We start from the raw sequence: 18,447 nt of genomic DNA on the forward strand, positions 1-18,447 counted from the left end.
ACTGGTTTTGAGTTCAGTCCTAGTCAGGAAGAAAACAGAGCAGGATCTCTTTGCTGAGACTCAGTGAACAATTATATGTCCTTATCTCCCCAGGTACTTTTTAGAAAGAAAACAAATATTTAGTTAGTTTTCTAATTGATCCATTTTTCAGTTACCTGTTAATGCTTGCTGATTGCACATTTTCTGTCCACTATTCAAGTTCTGAGAATAAACATAGTTGTTTGTTTGCACTGCCTGTCTGGGCTGATAAAGAATCCTGATGGTTTATGTTTTGGGTCTGTGAGTGCTTTCTGGGAACTGTGGGACCACTGGGAGTGTGGCTCCAGTAAGCTAGAAATCACTGGGGATAATTTGAGAGCGGGAGACTCGCCTAAAGGTGGTTGTGACCCAGTCGGTGGGAGGAGGTTGCTAGTGCAGAGCACAAGCGGCAGATGCAGGCGGACTTGAGCTGTGCTGAGGATAGACCCTCTAAGTGGCTGCGGGGTAACCACAGGTGGGTAGCTAGACGTTTTGTGACAGACCTTTAGTCCCTTCTTTTTTGGTGGCAGCGTGGTGGAATTGTCAGACTCAGTGTGTGGCGTGAGTGTCACCATCCACTGAGTGGTTCAGAGTCTTTTTATCTGTAACCTACAGACACAGAGCACAGGGTCCCTTCCTGTTCAGTTTTTTTTTTTTTTGGTAGTGTTAGAAGATTACAAGCATGCTGATGGCAACTAGCAGCAGCCAGCAGACACTGGAGCAACCGGATAACCTCAGTGGGGAGAAGTAACCGGACTACGAAGAGTTCTCCTGGGGGAGAGCATACCCCTTGTGGGCAGACGCCTGTGAGTTGGCAGGGCCAGATGCCACACCAGCTGAGATCCAGCAGACCTACACGCTAGAATCATAGTGGCTAGACCAGCTGCAGCAAGAGGAATGAGAAGAGCAACAGCGGCTAGACCGGCTATAACAAGAGGAATGGGACTGGGAAGAACTGCAGCAGTGAGAGGAACGGGAAGAGCAACAGTGGCAAGAGGAGCGGGAACAGCAGCATGAGGAGAAGAAGTTCCAGCTGCAGAAATTAAAGATGGAGATGGAAATGGCTCACACTCAAAACTCCAGCCCAACCCCTACGCCAAGGCCAGAGACAGGAACCACAGCCCAGATTGGGCCCAATTTGTTTTTGCAGTTTGATGATATTCAAGGTGACACCAATGGATATCTAACTGCATCTGAAAAACTTTTCTACCTCAGTGAGATTCCTTAGAAACACTGGTGCACTATCTGGGAGGAAAGCTCACTGGTAAAACAATTCAGGCATTCAAGGACTGTCCATGAAGACATGCTCCCAGTTTGAGGAGGTGCACAAAGCTTTGTTGAACAACAATGCTATTACCCCTGAGACCTACAGACTAAAGTTCTGGACTTTGCAAAAGGTGGCACATGATACAGCGAGTATGTGAAACAGTTAAGATACCAGCATCAGCAGTGGATCAGAAGCTGAAGTTAAAACCTTGGATGACTGCCAAAACCCAATGGTCCTGGAACAGTTTCTTCAGCATTGTTGTCCAGAGTTGAGGGAACAAGTTCAAGATCATCAGCCCCGTACTCTAGAGAAGGCGGATGAGTTGTCTGACATCTTCATGGCTAACTGGATGGCAAAGAGAAGCCGTCCATATCCACAGCAGCCAGTATCTAAGGGCAGCCAGGGTCCTAAGCCAAATATCCATGCAACCTCAGAGACTGTAAAGCAAACCTTCCATTGTTCCCCAAAAACCTAAAGACTTTAGGCATGAGCATCTTTGTTATCAGTGTGAGCGTGCAGGACATTTCAAAGTGAATTGCCCAGATAATCCCAAGCCTGCACCAAAGAACATGTCAGTTCCTACACCTAAGCTGGCGGCTTTCGTGGTTGGCTCTAGTACCATGAAGGAGGCCCACACAGTTGCTGCAGCACAAAAAGTTACTGGCCATTCATCAAGCAAGGAAGCAGATGAGTTTCCACATTACAGCACCCCAGTAACTGTGAATCAGACCCAGATGGCTGGGCTTGTGACACTGGCTCTAGCATGGCTTTGCTACAACCAGAGCTAGTGCCAGAAGATGCTATTTTATTAGGGCACACTGCAGAGGTAGTGCTAGCTAATGGATCCAGAAAGACTGTACCCATTGCTCGAGTATTCCTAGATTGGGGTACCAAGCCTGGATACAGAGAAGTATGCATAATGAAAAACATGCCGGTACCAATGAAGTGAGACTGAAATGGGTCCAATGAGCATTACCTTTAATAGAGTAGTCAGCATTTCCGCTATGGTGACCCTGTAGTCAGGACCAGGCAGCCCAGCAGGCAGAAAAGAACACCTCTCCAGTTTCAGATCCTGAGCCAGTCCAGGTGAAACCAGCTGACCAAGTGAAAGGAGGTAGAACACCAGTGCTTCCAGCAGCACCAGTTCCAGAGGTGACCAGAGCTGTGAGTATGGAACAGCCTGACTTAACTGACACACCTACTGATCAAACTGATGACCCTGATTTGTCAGAGTCACCAGCAGAGACACTTCCAGATATGGATACTGATATAGGACAGAGACTTGCTTTTCAGGAAGCACAGTGCTCTGGCACTGACCTGGAAGCCCTGAGGCAGCGAGATTTATTTTATTTATTTATTTATTACATTTGTACCCCGCGCTTTCCACACATGGCAGGCTCAATGCGGCTTACATAGTAACAATATAAAGAATTACCAAGTCGTAAGAAGAATATACAATTTGAGTAAATGCAATATTCATGGGGTTCACGGGTAAGTAAATAGAATATAGGAGGAATTGGGTGCAGGAGGATTATAAAGATTGTATCCTATGGAAAGGGGGCTTGTTGTAAAGAGACTGATCCTGTTGAACCTAATAGGCCCTGGATAGCAGGCAAGCAGCTTATAGTGCCTAAGGCATATAGAGAACAACTCTTACAGATTGCACATGATATGCCACTAACAGGACATCAGGGGGTGACATGCGCACACACTAGATTGACAAAGAACATCTATTGGCCGGAAGTATCTCAAGCCGTAGCCGATTACTGTTGAACCTGTGATGCATGCCAAATAGTGGGTAAGACCCAACATCACCCCCAAGCTCCCCTGAAACCTTTACCCATTATCAGTGAGCCATTTGAGACACCAGATGTGGATATAGTGGGGCCTCTAGCTGTCCCTAGCTGGACTGGTAAAAGGTATGTATTGACAGTGGTGGGAATGAAGTCGGTGCTGGCCAAAATGGTAGATACTATTAAAAAGAACAAAATTACAGAACATATTCAAAAGCATGGCTTAATGAGACAAAGCCAACATGGATTTAATGAAGGGAAATCTTGCCTCACCAATCTATTGCATTTCTTTGATAGGAGGTAGTGTCCTATTGTGGATTAAAAACTGGTTAAAAGATAGAAATCAGAGAATAGAGTTAAATGGGCAATATTCTCAATGGAGAAGGGTAGATAGTGGGATTCCCCAGGGGTCTGGACTTGGACCGCTGCTTTTTAACATATTTATAAATGAACTAGAGACGGGAGTAACTAGTGAGGTAATAAAATTTGCTCACGACACAAAGTTATTCAAAGTTGTTAATTCGCAAGAGGATTGTGAAAAATTACAAGAGGACCTTATGAGACTGGGAATCTAAATGGCAGATGATATTTAATGTGAGCAAGTGCAAAGTGATGCATGTGGGAAAGAGGAACCCAATTGATAGGTACGCAATGCAAAGTTCCACATTAGGAGTCACCGACCAGGAAAGGGATCTAGGCATCCTCGTTGGTGATATGTTGAAACCCTCTGCTCAGTGTGCAGCAGTAGAAATTGAACTCAGTTCCCCAGGATCAAAGTCCACTGCACTAACCACTAGGACAACAAGAAACACGTATAAAGAAAACACATTTTACATGCTCTAAGTATGAGAAAGATTTCAATATGAAAAAGGTGCTACTGCAGCACCTGAAAAATAAAGTAGAAACTGGAATATGTACAAGTATAGAATATAGGAAACGCTGTATCAATAAAGCAAATATTACAGAATATCAGAAAAACACTGATCATAGAATATCTTCATGTTCTAGTTATGCAGGAAGAAAGCTCCACAAGAAATGCAAAATTTCACCCAGGAGACCAGTTTCCAGCACAGAGTGTAAGAAAATTTTCAGTTGCCGGAAATTATTGTCAAAGCAGCATAGAATCCATCCAGGGAAGAAACCGTTTATATGCACTGAATATAGAAAAAGCTTTGTTCATAAATCACAGCTAACAAAGCATCAGAGAATTCCCACAGGAGTAAAACCATTCACATGTGCTCTGTGGTAAAACCTTCTGTCAGAAGACACTCCTCACTATTCACAAGATGAAACATACAGGATTAAAACTGTTAGCATGTACTCAGTGTGGTAAAAGCTTCAGTTATAAGCACCGGAAGGGCAGTGAACATAGTAATGCTCATGACCTCTCCAGAAAGGAAGAACCAGAACCACCCTGACACTGGACTACTGAGATTCAATCAGTGGTCTGTAGAGGCCGCAGTCCAGGGTCTCTCTCTCTTAAGGGGGAGGTGTGAAGAAACAGTGTGTTTAAGCCTGAAAATATAATGGATATTTTCCTGTATTTTTTCTTGAAGTGCATTTCTCCTATTTAGCCAGCAGGTGATGTTTCTCTGCTGTAAAGCTGTTACAGAGAATGAATGCTCTTTTCTTTAACACAAACAGGAAGCAAGATGCAGTATATTTTTGAAATATTGAGCTCTGGGCTCTGATTGGCCTGCAGTTTGAAGCTAACTAGCAGTTACTGGTTTTGAGTTCAGGCCTAGTCAGGAAGAAAACAGAGCAGGATCTCTTTGCTGAGACTCAGTGAACAATTATATGTCCTTATCTCCCCAGGTACTTTTTAGAAAGAAAACAAATATTTAGTTAGTTTTCTAATTGATCCATTTTTCAGTTACCTGTTAATGCTTGCTGATTGCACATTTTCTGTCCACTATTCAAGTTCTGAGAATAAACATATTTGTTTGTTTGCACTGCCTGTCTGGGATGATAAAGAAACCTGATGGTTTGTGTGTTGGGTCTGTGAGTGCTTTCTGGGAACTGTGGGACCACTGGGAGTGTAGCTCCAGTAACCTAGAAATAACTGGAGATAATTTGAGAGGGAGACTCGTCCAGAGGCAGTTGTGACACAGTTGGTGGGAGGAAGGTGCCAGTGTAGAGCACAAGTGGCAGGCGCAAGCGGACCTGAGCTGTGCTGGGGAAAGACCCTCTAAGTTAGAGAGTTGCACGGGGACAGAAATGCGACCCATCCCCGCCCGTCCCCGCCGGAATCAAACCCGTCCTCACCCGTCCCCTTGAGTAATCTCCTCCGTCCCCGCCCATCCCCGTGGGTGATCTCCTCTGTCCCCACAAAAAAAGAAAGTACGTATATAAGTATGTATATAAAGTACTGAGTGGAGTGGACAAGGGGCACACAATGCAGAGTAATAAGAAGTCCAACTGGCTGGCAAAGAAGACGAGAAATTTCATTCTCCTGCTCTCTGACTCTGAGTGGCACCTCATTGGAGGAGAGCTTGGTGTCTCCACCCACTAAAAGAAGAAGGGGCGAACCAGCAGCATAGAAAGTAAAGTGTAACCATGACATTCTTTTTGAATCTTCGTGTAACCATGCTTTGTATGAAATTTGAAATTCTGCCGCTCTACTGATATTACCAGGCTAGTAGTGGCTGGCTAGTGGGCCCCTTTCCCTGACCCGATTCGGCTTTTTCATGCCGTGTGCGGGTTGCCGGATTTTGGGCGGGGTTTTTTTTTTTTGGCCATCCGTGATTTTTGGCCAGCCTCGATTTTTTGGCTGGCCTCGATCCCCACGGGAATCCCGCATATACCGTTCCGTCCCCACGGCACTCCCGCTGGCCAGGGTTTCGTTCACACGGCACTCCCGCTGACCAGGGGGGGAAACCTGCAGGATTCCCGCAAGATCCCTGCGAACCCCATTCCCGTGCAGACCTCTACTCTATGTGCCGCAGGGTAACCCCAGGTCGTGGCTAGGCATTTCATGACAACATCCAGTTCTCAATGTCATCTAACTTCTCTAGCTGCCACAGTTGCATTTTTAATTAGCTCCGGTTGTCTTCTACCTCTGCCAGATGTATTTGGTAGGCACCCAAGTCAGTACAGTGAAGATACTTACCTGTAGCAGGCATTCTCCGAAAACAGCAGGCTTATTATTCTCACAAGTGGGTAGACGATCCGTGTAGGTCCGGGAACAGGCATGATAGATAGCAAAAAATGTTGCCACAGACTTCTGTCGCACGTGCCGCGCCCCACTGCACATACGCAGAGTGCCTTTCTGCGCTCCTCAGTTTAACCCAACTGCATAAGAAAAAAATAGAAAGAAACAACTCCAAGGGGAGGTGGGAGGGATTGTGAGAATAATAAGTGTGCTGTCCTTGGAGAATACCTGCTACAGGTAAGTATCTTCACTTTCTCGAAGGACAAGCAGGCTTAATTATACTCACAAGTGGGGAATCCCTAGCATCCAGGCTCACCCAAAACAACAAACAGTGGTGAATTGGGCCTCGCAGCAGCGAGGACATAACATAGATTAACCTGAAACTATATACAAACTAGCTGAGAGTGCAGCCTGGAAAAGAACAAAACGGGCCTAAAAGGGTGGAGTTGGATTCTAAACCCCAAACAGATTCTGCAGCACTGACTGTCCAAACCAACCGTCGTGTCAGGTATCCTGCTCAAGGCAGTAGTGAGATGTGAATGTGTGCACTGAAGGCCACGTCGCAGCTTTGCAAATCTCTTCAATGGAGGCTGACTTCAAGTGGGCTAATGATGCAGCCATGGCTCTAACATTATGAGTCGTGACATGACCCTCCAAAGTCAGACCAGCTTAGACATAAGCAAAGGAAATGCAATCTGCTAGCCAATTGGAAATAATGTGTTAGGGAGGAGTCAAGATGGCGGCACGCTGAGATCTACTCTCTAAGTTTGCCGATAAAAAACTTGCTTCTATCTTTAAACTATGCCTCATACAAAACGTAAGGGGTCAATAAGAGTTGCTGCCTCTGCAACCAGGACCTCTTCTCAGCAGCAAACAATTGAGAGATTTACAGAGAAACTCACCAACTCTGAAGACACCGGGAGGGGCCCTGCTGTTGTTTCGGGTGGAGGAGAAACCAGAAGCCTTGGGGCTGGATGTCACCTTATCACCCCCCCGCGCTTAATCCACCACCTCTCCCTGTTGGGCCTACATCCCAGGGGAGACCTCCAGTGTTGGAAGGCAATCATGGAGGGACTCCATATCGAGGCATTGGAGAAGTACAGCCTGCAGGAGGTCGGGAAGGTCTATTAGCCCCGACTGAACACCAGAATTTTTGTTTGTTGATATTACACTTACCATTTGAATAAAGAATATTTAAACATAAAAATCCGGATGAGGTGGTTAAGCTGGAAACTATTTGGGAAGTTCTCCAGTGTTTGGACAAAACAGTGGTTAAATCTATGAATGAGATAATAACATTAGTAAGTACTGTTAATACTTTATCTACTGCTTTCTCTTCTATGAAAAAGGAAGTTAATGAACAGATTAATGATATAAAAGGCAAATTAAAATCTGTTCAAGATAGCACTGGGACTTTGATTAAAGAGAATATAATTTTGAATTGTAAGATTGAACAAATGGAAAATTATAATCAAAGATTAAATTTAAGATTCTTGAACTTTCCTACAGCACCAGGTTATACGCCTATGGATGTTTTCAAAAGATATTTACTTGAAATATTTAAATTTACCCCTGAAACTATACCTCCAATTAATCGAATTTATTATTTACCAAATAAAAAATTGTCAGGAAATATGACTGAAGTAACTCCTCAAGAGAAGAAAGATCTTTTAAACATTTCTGATATATTGGAATCGTCATTATCAGCAGAACCTGAAAGACTGACTTTGTTGGTTTCCTTCATTTTTGAACAGGACTTGGAAGCAGTTAGGAGACTTGCTCTCTGTAATATTCAGACTTTGTTCTTTGGGAAAAGGGTCTGGGCATATCCTGATGTGATAAAGTCAACCCAGGATAGGAGAAAAGATATTCTGGCTCTGAGACCAGAGTTATTAGCTTTAGGAGATTTTTTCCATTTAAATTATCCTTGTAAATGTAATGTAAAGTATTTAGGTGTGAAATATGTTTTCTTTACGCCAGACCAACTCCGAGCTTTTATTAATTTGAAAAAGATAAGTTAGGAAGAGAGAATAATGTTTCTGATATCTCAGTTAGAATTGACACTGCTTTGTTCTTGGATTAAGGATTATACAAAATATAGAATTAATGTGCTAGGCCTTTGGTTTGAGAAAAGTTTTACCTTTATACTCTTCCTCTGAGTTTATATGACTAAATCTCCCTTTTATTGTGGTCTAAGACAAGAAATTAATCTAAATGTTAATCTGATAAGATAGGGAAACCTAATTTCCTCAGTTGTATTTTCTTTCCTGATTTTCATGTTCAAGATTGAATGCTTGTACAAAATTTCAAACATTAATAAATATAAATTAAAAAAAAAAGGAATAATGTGTTTACCAATGGCAACTCCCCTCCTGTTGAGATCAAAAGAAATAAACTACTGGGCGGACTGTCTGAAGGGCTTCGTCCGCTCGATGTAAAAGGCCAAAGCTCTCTTGCAGTTCAAGGTGTGCAAGCTGCTTTTGCCAGGGTGGGCATGGGGTTGGGGAAAAAATGTTGGCAAGACAATCAAACGATTCAGATGGAACTCCAACACCACCTTCGGCAGGAACTTAGGGTGCATGCGGAGGACTACTCTGTTGTGATGAAATTTAGTTTAAGGTGTGTTAACCACTAGGGCCTGAAGCTCACTGACCCTATGAGCTGAAGGAACAGCCACCAAGAAAATGACCTCCCAGGTCAAGTACTTCAGATGGCAGGAATTCAGAGCCAGAGACTGGAGATTGGGATGTAGAAGCGACCCCTTATTCTGAGTGATGAGGGTTGGGAAACACTCCAATTCCAGAAGAAGAGGGAACCAAATTTGACGCAGCCAGTAGGGCGCAATCATAATCATGGTTCCACGGTCTTGCCTGAGTTTCAACAAAGTTTTTCCCACTAGAGGTATGGGAGGATATGCATACTGAAGGCCTGTCCCCCAATGAAGAAGGAAGGCATCTGATGCTACTCTGTCGTGGGCCTGAAGCCTGGAACAGAACCTTGTGATTGAGATGAGTGGCAAAAAGATCCACCGAGTGGGTGCACCACACTCGGAAGATCTTGCGGGCTACGCCCATATTCAGGGACCACTCGTGAGGTTCCATTATCCTGCTCAGTTTGTCTGCCAGGCCGTTGTTTACGCCTGCCAGATAAGTGACTTGGAGAAACATGAAGTGTCCGTGTGCCCAGAGCCACATCTAGACGGCTTCCTGGCACAGTGGGTGAGCTTCGGTGCCACCGTTTGTTGGTGTAATACATCGCAACCAAATTATCTTAGTTCATACAGACAATTTGGTTGAACAGACGATCTCTGAAAGCCTTTAGAGCGCTCCAGATCGCTCGGAGCTCCAGGAGATTGATCTGAGGATCCGTTTCCTGGGGTGACCAGGCTCCTCGAGTATGAAGGCCATCTACATGAGCCCCACACCCCCACCCAGGAGAGATGCATCCATCGTCAGCACTTTTTGTAGCTGAGGAATTTGAAATGGAAGTCCCAAGGTCAGATTGGACTGGATTGTCCACCATGGAAGAGAGCGTACGAGCGAGGGTGACTCTCAGATGACATCTTCTAGACTCCCCGCAGCTTGATACCACCGAGAAGCCAGGGTCCATTCAGCCGACCTCCTGTGAAGACATGCCATGGGTGTAATATACTGTTGCAACCCTACCTTGTTCTGACGGCGGCCATATTGGAAGGATCATCTGGGCAGCAACCATCTTTGGAAGACCATCTGAGAGACGGCCATCTTGGCAGGATCATCTGAGAACAGCCATCTTAGGTAGCTCATAGGGCAGCCATCTTGAGCATCTTTAGGGCGTGCCCTATGAGATCTCTTGCCTCTCAGCTGAAACCGGGATCCTCCGATTAGAGGCCTATTTAAGAGCTGGCTGGTGCCACCATCTTTGCTTCAGCTTCTATCTTGGTAGAGGTTGGTGCTCTCGTACGTGCGTTCGTGACTGACTTTTCTACTTGCCTAGAACCTCGGATTGAACCTGACTATTCTCTGTTTGCTGCCTGCCCAGACCCTCGGATTGACCTGGTCCATTCCTTGTTCGCTGTCAGCCTGGTCCTGTGGATTGTTTCATCCCTCACTACTCTTTCCACTTCCGCCTGCCACAGCCGGCGGTCATGTGACCCCAATCGTATCCAGAAGTCCTGGTGGCCACCTGCACCTGGGAGCTCAACTCCTGGAACGGTGGTCATTCCCAGGTGAAGCCCGGGGTTGTTCGGCTCCACATTCCACCATGCTCTGTCGGAGCACAAGGGCTCACTATCAAAATCCTGACACATACACAGTGGAAGCCATATGGCCCAACAACCTCAACATTTGCCGAGATGTGACCCTCTGCGATGTCCGAACCTTGGACGTGAGGGACAGAATGTTGTCTGTACTCGTCTCCAGAAGATAAGCTCGGACAGTCTGCGTGTCAATCAGGGCTCCTATGAATTCCAACTGTTGGACAGGATGGAGATGGGACTTACAGTAATTTATTACAAACCCTAGTAGAACCAGCTCCCTGAATAGTCTTCCGCATGGACTCTCGAGTACCTTCCTCCGAGGTGCTCTTGACCAGCCAATCATCGCGATAAGGAAGCACATGCACGCCTAGTCTGTGTAGCAATGCTGCAACTACCGCTAGACATTTGGTAAATGTCTAGCTGGGAGCTGAAGCAAGGCCAAAAGGCAATACGAGGTACTAAAAATGATGTGTTCCCAGCCAAAATCGAAGATAATTCCTGTGAGCTGGAAGTATTGGGATGTTTGTATATGTATCCTTTAAGTCCAGAGAGTATAGCACATCGTTTTCCTGAATCATGGGAAGAAGTGTGCCCAGAGAAACCATCCTGAACCCTTCTTGGAGTAGGAATATGTTCAGGACCCTTAGGTCTAGAATGGGACACATCTCCCCTGTTTTTTCCTGCACAAGGATGTACCTGGAATAGAATCCATGCCCTTCTTCCCCTAGTGGAACGGGTTCAACCGCATGGGCCTTTAGAAGAGCAGAGAGTTCCTCTGTAAGTACCTGCTTGTGCTGAGAGCTTAATGAATGAGCTACTTGAAGAACTCCCCGATCGGAAGTTATGAGAGGCCACCTTTGGTAAAAAAAATTTAACCTCCCCCAACCAGCAAGTTGTCCGACACGGACACTTTTATGGCAGCTATGCTTCGCTGGAGCCAGTCAAAAGCCCGTCCCTTGCTTTTGCTGGGGAGCATCAGGGGCCTTAGGCGCACAATGTTGATGAGAACGAGCACACTGAGGTTGAGCCTGAGAAGGCTGGCGAGTCGCAGAAGCATACCTATGCCTAGAATAGGGAGCACTTCGTGACCCACCAAAAAACCTCCTGGATGAACAGGTGGTAGAAGAAGGTGTCTGGCGGGAGACAGAAGACATAGCATCAGTGTGCTTTTTGATCTGGTCAACCAGTTCATCAACCTTCTCTCTGAAATGCTTTATGTTATTCACAAATGTCCTTTACAAATGGTAGTTTACTATAATTATCAAACAGGAAGAGCATTAAAGAAGCAATTATATTCTTTTTTAATAAAAACTCTATGTATGCACAAAGGTATTGGCAAGATAATAACAGATATATATCAACAGTTTCTTCTACTCAAAATGCCTCTAAAACCAGCAGTTTAACCTAAATACAATGTTTCATTCTCTTCAAAGTTTTTTATTTTGATCCAAAAAAGATACACCTTTCAAGACAAAAAAGGGACTGGTGAATTTATTTTGCAGGTATACAAGTATAAATGTTTTGATTTTTCATGGATTTAAACCTATCAAATTATTCCATTACGTTCCAGAGACTTCTCATATGGCAACCTATTTTATTTACCTTATCTTCCATAAAATGGTTGAGTGAGCATTAGCAACTTTCAGACATAAGGTTTCAATCAGTATTCTATAGCAAAGGTGTCAATCAACATTAGACCTACTGGTCTGAAAGCTACAGCTGGAAGCTGGAGTAAAACAAGGCAACACTGAGTAGGTAAGCAAGCCTAACAAAGCAATGAGAAAGAAATTGTCCTTACACACTACAATGCACTACTAAGGCAATAAATGCAAAAGCCTGGTTCAACGTAACAATAGTTTTTATAATATAGTAGACAACCAGACAGTAGAGAAGAGATAACAGATACAATTTATTTTACATGACAGATACAGTCAGTGTCTTACTGTTCCCAAGCTACATCGAAGCTCACAGAACGAGTTCGCTATTTTTACTGGTTATATCAAAAGTGATAAAACGGCTAACCTATACTGCACTGCCTTCAAGATTTTTTCAGACACATTGTACAATGTACTTTTCTGAAAAAAAAAAGTGTTTATCAAACATAATATCTGGATTGTCTAAACTCAAACTTACCCACATTCTCATGGCTTTTCAAACGACGAGAGGTTTCATACAGAACTATTTTCTTGGGCAAGCCCCTGTATGCATCTGCAGATCAAAAAAATAATTGTTAGGACCTGTTTGGACCCACTTCTATCCTGAACATTTGGCATCGACAGACTGCTAAAAACAAAAGCTATTAAGGAGACAGGCATACACACAGATATATAGGGATCTCCTAAGCACTTGGTTCAGCAAATAGTGTAAAATATGGAAACAGGCATATAATATAGATATGCAATATAGAGCTGGGCTTAATCAAAAATCAAATTATCTGAGTCTTAAGCCCTGGAATATGGAAGGGCATATGATAGGTGAAACCAGAATGAATCCTGTTGACAGCGATTACCTACATTTGCATTCCTCCATGTCCTCTCTTTGGCACAAAGTGTCTTTTTCAAGACAGCAAGTGCTTAAAACTGCTGTCTATATGCATTCATATTTAAGGCCCCTGAGGCAGACACTTGGCCAAAATACGGTGCTGTGTCAGGCATTATAAGAATAAAGTTTTTTTCTACTGCTGTTCTGTCGTCATTTGAAGTGACTTGCTGGTTGCACATTTCTAAGTCTGTGCATCATTCAATTTTACAATAATCGCTATATGAAAAATAACAGACCATATGGATAAACAAAATATAGTCAAGCAAGGCTTACTCAGTGACTAAAGTACACTTTGCCTCTCTAGTAGGTAAGGTAAGACACAAAACAATGATCAAGGTATAGCAATCTAATAATTACAGGGCCTTTTTATATGCTATGAAAAAGAAAATGTATTAAGTTACAGATTTGCTTCCATACATACCTGTGCACATCTCTAATAATCCCTGGAGCTATACAGTGGGCAAAAACATGACTGGACATGTTAGAAAGATGTAGGTAGAGGAGAAAGAATAAGTAAGTAAAACAAAAGTGACTGCGATATAGCGAATGCTACATACCTGTAGAAGGTATTCTCCGAGGACAGCAGGCTGATTGTTCTCACTGATGGGTGACGTCCACGGCAGCCCCTCCAATCGGAAACTTCACTAGCAAAGTCCTTTGCTAGCCCTCGCGCGCCCGCGCGCACCGCGCATGCGCGGCCGTCTTCCCGCCCGAAACCGGCTCGAGCCGGCCAGTCCAGTATGTAGCAAGACAATACACTTCAAGGGAAGACACAACTCCAACGGGGAGGCGGGCGGGTTTGTGAGAACAATCAGCCTGCTGTCCTCGGAGAATACCTTCTACAGGTATGTAGCATTCGCTTTCTCCGAGGACAAGCAGGCTGCTTGTTCTCACTGATGGGGTATCCCTAGCCCCCAGGCTCACTCAAACAACAACCATGGTCAATTGGGCCTCGCAACGGCGAGGACATAACTGAGATTGACCTAAAAAATTTACCAACTAACTGAGAGTGCAGCCTGGAACAGAACAAACAGGGCCCTCGGGGGGTGGAGTTGGATCCTAAAGCCCAAACAGGTTCTGAAGAACTGACTGCCCGAACCGACTGTCGCGTCGGGTATCCTGCTGCAGGCAGTAATGAGATGTGAATGTGTGGACAGATGACCACGTCGCAGCTTTGCAAATTTCTTCAATGGAGGCTGACTTCAAGTGGGCTACCGACGCAGCCATGGCTCTAACATTATGAGCCGTGACATGACCCTCAAGAGCCAGCCCCGCCTGGGCGTAAGTGAAGGAAATGCAATCTGCTAGCCAATTGGATATGGTGCGTTTCCCTACAGCCACTCCCCTCCTATTGGGATCAAAAGAAACAAACAATTGGGCGGACTGCCTGTGGGGCTGTGTCCGCTCCAGGTAGAAGGCCAATGCTCTCTTGCAGTCCAATGTGTGCAGCTGACGTTCAGCAGGGCAGGAATGAGGACGGGGAAAGAATGTTGGCAAGACAATTGACTGGTTCAGATGGAACTCCGACACGACCTTTGGCAAGAACTTAGGGTGAGTGCGGAGGACTACTCTGTTATGATGAAATTTGGTGTAAGGGGCCTGGGCTACCAGGGCCTGAAGCTCACTGACTCTACGAGCTGAAGTAACTGCCACCAAGAAAATGACCTTCCAGGTCAAGTACTTCAGATGGCAGGAATTCAGTGGCTCAAAAGGAGGTTTCATCAGCTGGGTGAGAACGACATTGAGATCCCATGACACTGTAGGAGGCTTGACAGGGGGCTTTGACAAAAGCAAACCTCTCATGAAGCGAACAACTAAAGGCTGTCCTGAGATCGGCTTACCTTCCACTTGGTAATGGTATGCACTGATTGCACTAAGGTGAACCCTTACGGAGTTGGTCTTCAGACCAGATTCAGACAAGTGCAGAAGGTATTCAAGCAGGGTCTGTGTAGGACAAGAGCGAGGGTCTAGGGCCTTGCTGTCACACCAGACGGCAAACCTCCTCCAATGAAAGAAGTAACTTCTCTTAGTGGAGTCTTTCCTGAAAGCAAGCAAGATGCGGGAGACACCCTCTGGCAGACCCAAAGAGGCAAAGTCTACGCCCTCAACATCCAGGCCGTGAGAGCCAGGGACTGGAGGTTGGGATGCAGAAGAGCCCCGTCGTCCTGCGTGATGAGGGTCGGAAAACACTCCAATCTCCACGGTTCTTCGGAGGATAACTCCAGAAGAAGAGGGAACCAGATCTGACGCGGCCAAAAGGGAGCAATCAGAATCATGGTGCCTCGGTCTTGCTTGAGTTTCAACAAAGTCTTCCCCACCAGAGGTATGGGAGGATAAGCATACAGCAGACCTTCCCCCCAATCCAGGAGGAAGGCATCCGACGCCAGTCTGCCGTGGGCCTGAAGCCTGGAACAGAACTGAGGGATCTTGTGGTTCACTTGAGATGCGAAGAGATCCACCAGGGGGGTGCCCCACGCCTGAAAGATCCGTCGCACCACACGGGAATTGAGCGACCACTCGTGAGGTTGCATAATCCTGCTCAACCTGTCGGCCAGACTGTTGTTTACGCCTGCCAGATATGTGGCTTGGAGCACCATGCCCTGACGGCGAGCCCAGAGCCACATGCTGACGGCTTCCTGACACAGGGGGCGAGATCCGGTGCCCCCCTGCTTGTTGACATAGTACATGGCAACCTGATTGTCTGTCTGAATTTGGATAATTTGGTGGGACAGCCGATCTCTAAAAGCCTTCAGAGCGTTCCAGATCGCTCGCAACTCCAGAAGATTGATCTGTAGATCGCGTTCTCGGAGGGACCAACTTCCTTGGGTGTGAAGCCCATCGACATGAGCTCCCCATCCCAGGAGAGACGCATCCGTGGTCAGCACTTTTTGTGGCTGAGGAATTTGGAAGGGACGTCCCAGAGTCAAATTGGAGCAAATCGTCCACCAAAACAGGGATTCGAGAAAACTCGTGGACAGGTGGATCACGTCCTCTAGACCCCCAGCGGCCTGATACCACTGGGAGGCTAGGGTCCATTGAGCAGATCTCATGTGAAGGCGGGCCATGGGAGTCACATGAACTGTGGAGGCCATGTGGCCCAGCAATCTCAACATCTGCCGAGCTGTGATCTGCTGGGACGCTCGCACCCGCGAGGCGAGGGACAACAAGTTGTTGGCTCTCGTCTCTGGGAGATAGGCGCGAGCCGTCCGAGAATCCAGCAGGGCTCCGATGAATTCGAGTTTCTGCACTGGGAGAAGATGGGACTTTGGGTAATTTATCACAAACCCCAGTAGCTCCAGGAGGCGAATAGTCATCTGCATGGACTGCAGGGCTCCTGCCTCGGATGTGTTCTTCACCAGCCAATCGTCGAGATATGGGAACACGTGCACCCCCAGCCTGCGAAGCGCCGCTGCTACCACAGCTAGGCACTTTGTGAATACCCTGGGCGCAGAGGCGAGCCCAAAGGGTAGCACACAGTACTGGAAGTGGCGTGTGCCCAGCTGAAATCGCAGATACTGTCTGTGAGCTGGCAGTATCGGGATGTGTGTATAGGCATCCTTCAAGTCCAGAGAGCATAGCCAATCGTTTTGCTGAATCATGGGGAGAAGGGTGCCCAGGGAAAGCATCCTGAACTTTTCTTTTACGAGATATTTGTTCAGGGCCCTTAGGTCTAGGATGGGACGCATCCCCCCTGTTTTCTTTTCCACAAGGAAGTACCTGGAATAGAATCCCAGCCCTTCTTGCCCGGATGGCACGGGCTCGACCGCATTGGCGCTGAGAAGGGCGGAGAGTTCCTCTGCAAGTACCTGCTTGTGCTGGAAGCTGTAAGACTGAGCTCCCGGTGGACAATTTGGAGGTTTTGAGGCCAAATTGAGGGTGTATCCTTGCCGGACTATTTGGAGAACCCACTGGTCGGAGGTTATGAGAGGCCACCTTTGGTGAAAAGCTTTCAACCTCCCTCCGACTGGCAGGTCGCCCGGCACTGACACTTGGATGTCGGCTATGCTCTGCTGGAGCCAGTCAAAAGCTCGCCCCTTGCTTTTGCTGGGGAGCCGCGGGGCCTTGCTGAGTCGCACGCTGCTGACGAGAGCGAGCGCGCTGGGGCTTAGCCTGGGCCGCAGGCTGTCGGGAAGGAGGATTGTACCTACGCTTGCCAGAAGTATAGGGAACAGTCTTCCTTCCCCCCGAAAAATCGTCTACCTGTAGAGGTAGAAGCTGAAGGCTGCCGGCGGGCGAATTTGTCGAATGCGGTGTCCCGCTGGTGGAGAGACTCTACCACCTGTTCGACTTTTTCGCCAAAAATGTTGTCCGCCCGGCAAGGCGAGTCCGCAATCCGCTGCTGGAGTCTATTCTCCAGGTCGGCGGCACGCAGCCATGAGAGCCTGCGCATCACCACACCTTGAGCAGCGGCCCTGGACGCAACATCAAAAGTGTCATAAACTCCTCTGGCCAGGAATTTTCTGCACGCCTTCAGCTGCCTGACCACCTCCTGAAAAGGTTTGGCTTGCTCAGGGGGAAGAGCATCAACCAAGCTCGCCAATTGCCGCACATTATTCCGCATGTGTATGCTCGTGTAGAGCTGGTAAGACTGAATTTTGGCCACGAGCATAGAGGAATGGTAGGCCTTCCTCCCAAAGGAGTCTAAGGTTCTAGAGTCTTTGCCCGGGGGCGCCGAAGCATGCTCTCTAGAACTCTTAGCCTTCTTTAGGGCCAGATCCACAACTCCAGAGTCGTGAGGCAACTGGGTGCGCATCAGCTCTGGGTCCCCATGGATCCGGTACTGGGACTCGATCTTCTTGGGGATGTGGGGATTAGTTAGAGGTTTCGTCCAGTTCGCAAGCAATGTCTTTTTTAGGACATGATGCAAGGGAACAGTGGACGCTTCCTTAGGTGGAGAAGGATAGTCCAGGAGCTCAAACATTTCAGCCCTGGGCTCGTCCTCCACAACCACCGGGAAGGGGATGGCCGTAGACATCTCCCGGACAAAGGAAGCAAAAGACAGACTCTCGGGAGGAGAAAGCTGTCTCTCAGGAGAGGGAGTGGGATCAGAAGGAAGACCCTCAGACTCCTCTTCAGAGAAATATCTGGGATCTTCTTCTTCTTCCCACGAGGCCTCACCCTCGGTGTCAGACACAAGTTCACGGACCTGCGTCTGCAACCGGGCCCGGCTCGACTCCGTGGAGCCACGTCCACGATGGGGGCGTCGAGAGGTAGACTCCCTCGCCCGCATCGGCGAAGCTCCCTCCGCCGACGTAGTCGGGGAGCCCTCCTGGGAGGTGGCCGCAGTCGGCACCGCACGCGGTACCGACGTCGGGGACCTCACCCCGGGCGATGGGCCAGCCGGCGCCACGCTCGACGGTACCGGAGGCGCAAGCACCGCCGGTACCGGAGGGGTAGGGCGCAACAGCTCCCCCAGAATCTCTGGGAGAACGGCCCGGAG

The 18,447-nt window shown here is 47.1% G+C and overlaps 1 protein-coding gene across 3 annotated transcripts in view; it reads right to left on the reverse strand.

Annotated features, from left to right (window-relative positions):
• The window catches only part of FOXP2 (forkhead box P2), a 997,693-nt gene that overhangs the window by 898,067 nt on the left and 81,179 nt on the right, over window positions 1-18,447 (reverse strand). For all 3 annotated transcript variants that reach the window (XM_030215772.1, XM_030215771.1, XM_030215773.1), the window contains exon 2: window positions 12,600-12,674. The gene's annotated coding sequence lies outside the window, so the exon portion shown is untranslated. The remainder of the gene's footprint in view (window positions 1-12,599; window positions 12,675-18,447) is intronic.

This window comes from Microcaecilia unicolor, chromosome 10, assembly GCF_901765095.1.
Source record: "Microcaecilia unicolor chromosome 10, aMicUni1.1, whole genome shotgun sequence".
NCBI lineage: Eukaryota > Metazoa > Chordata > Amphibia > Gymnophiona > Siphonopidae > Microcaecilia > Microcaecilia unicolor.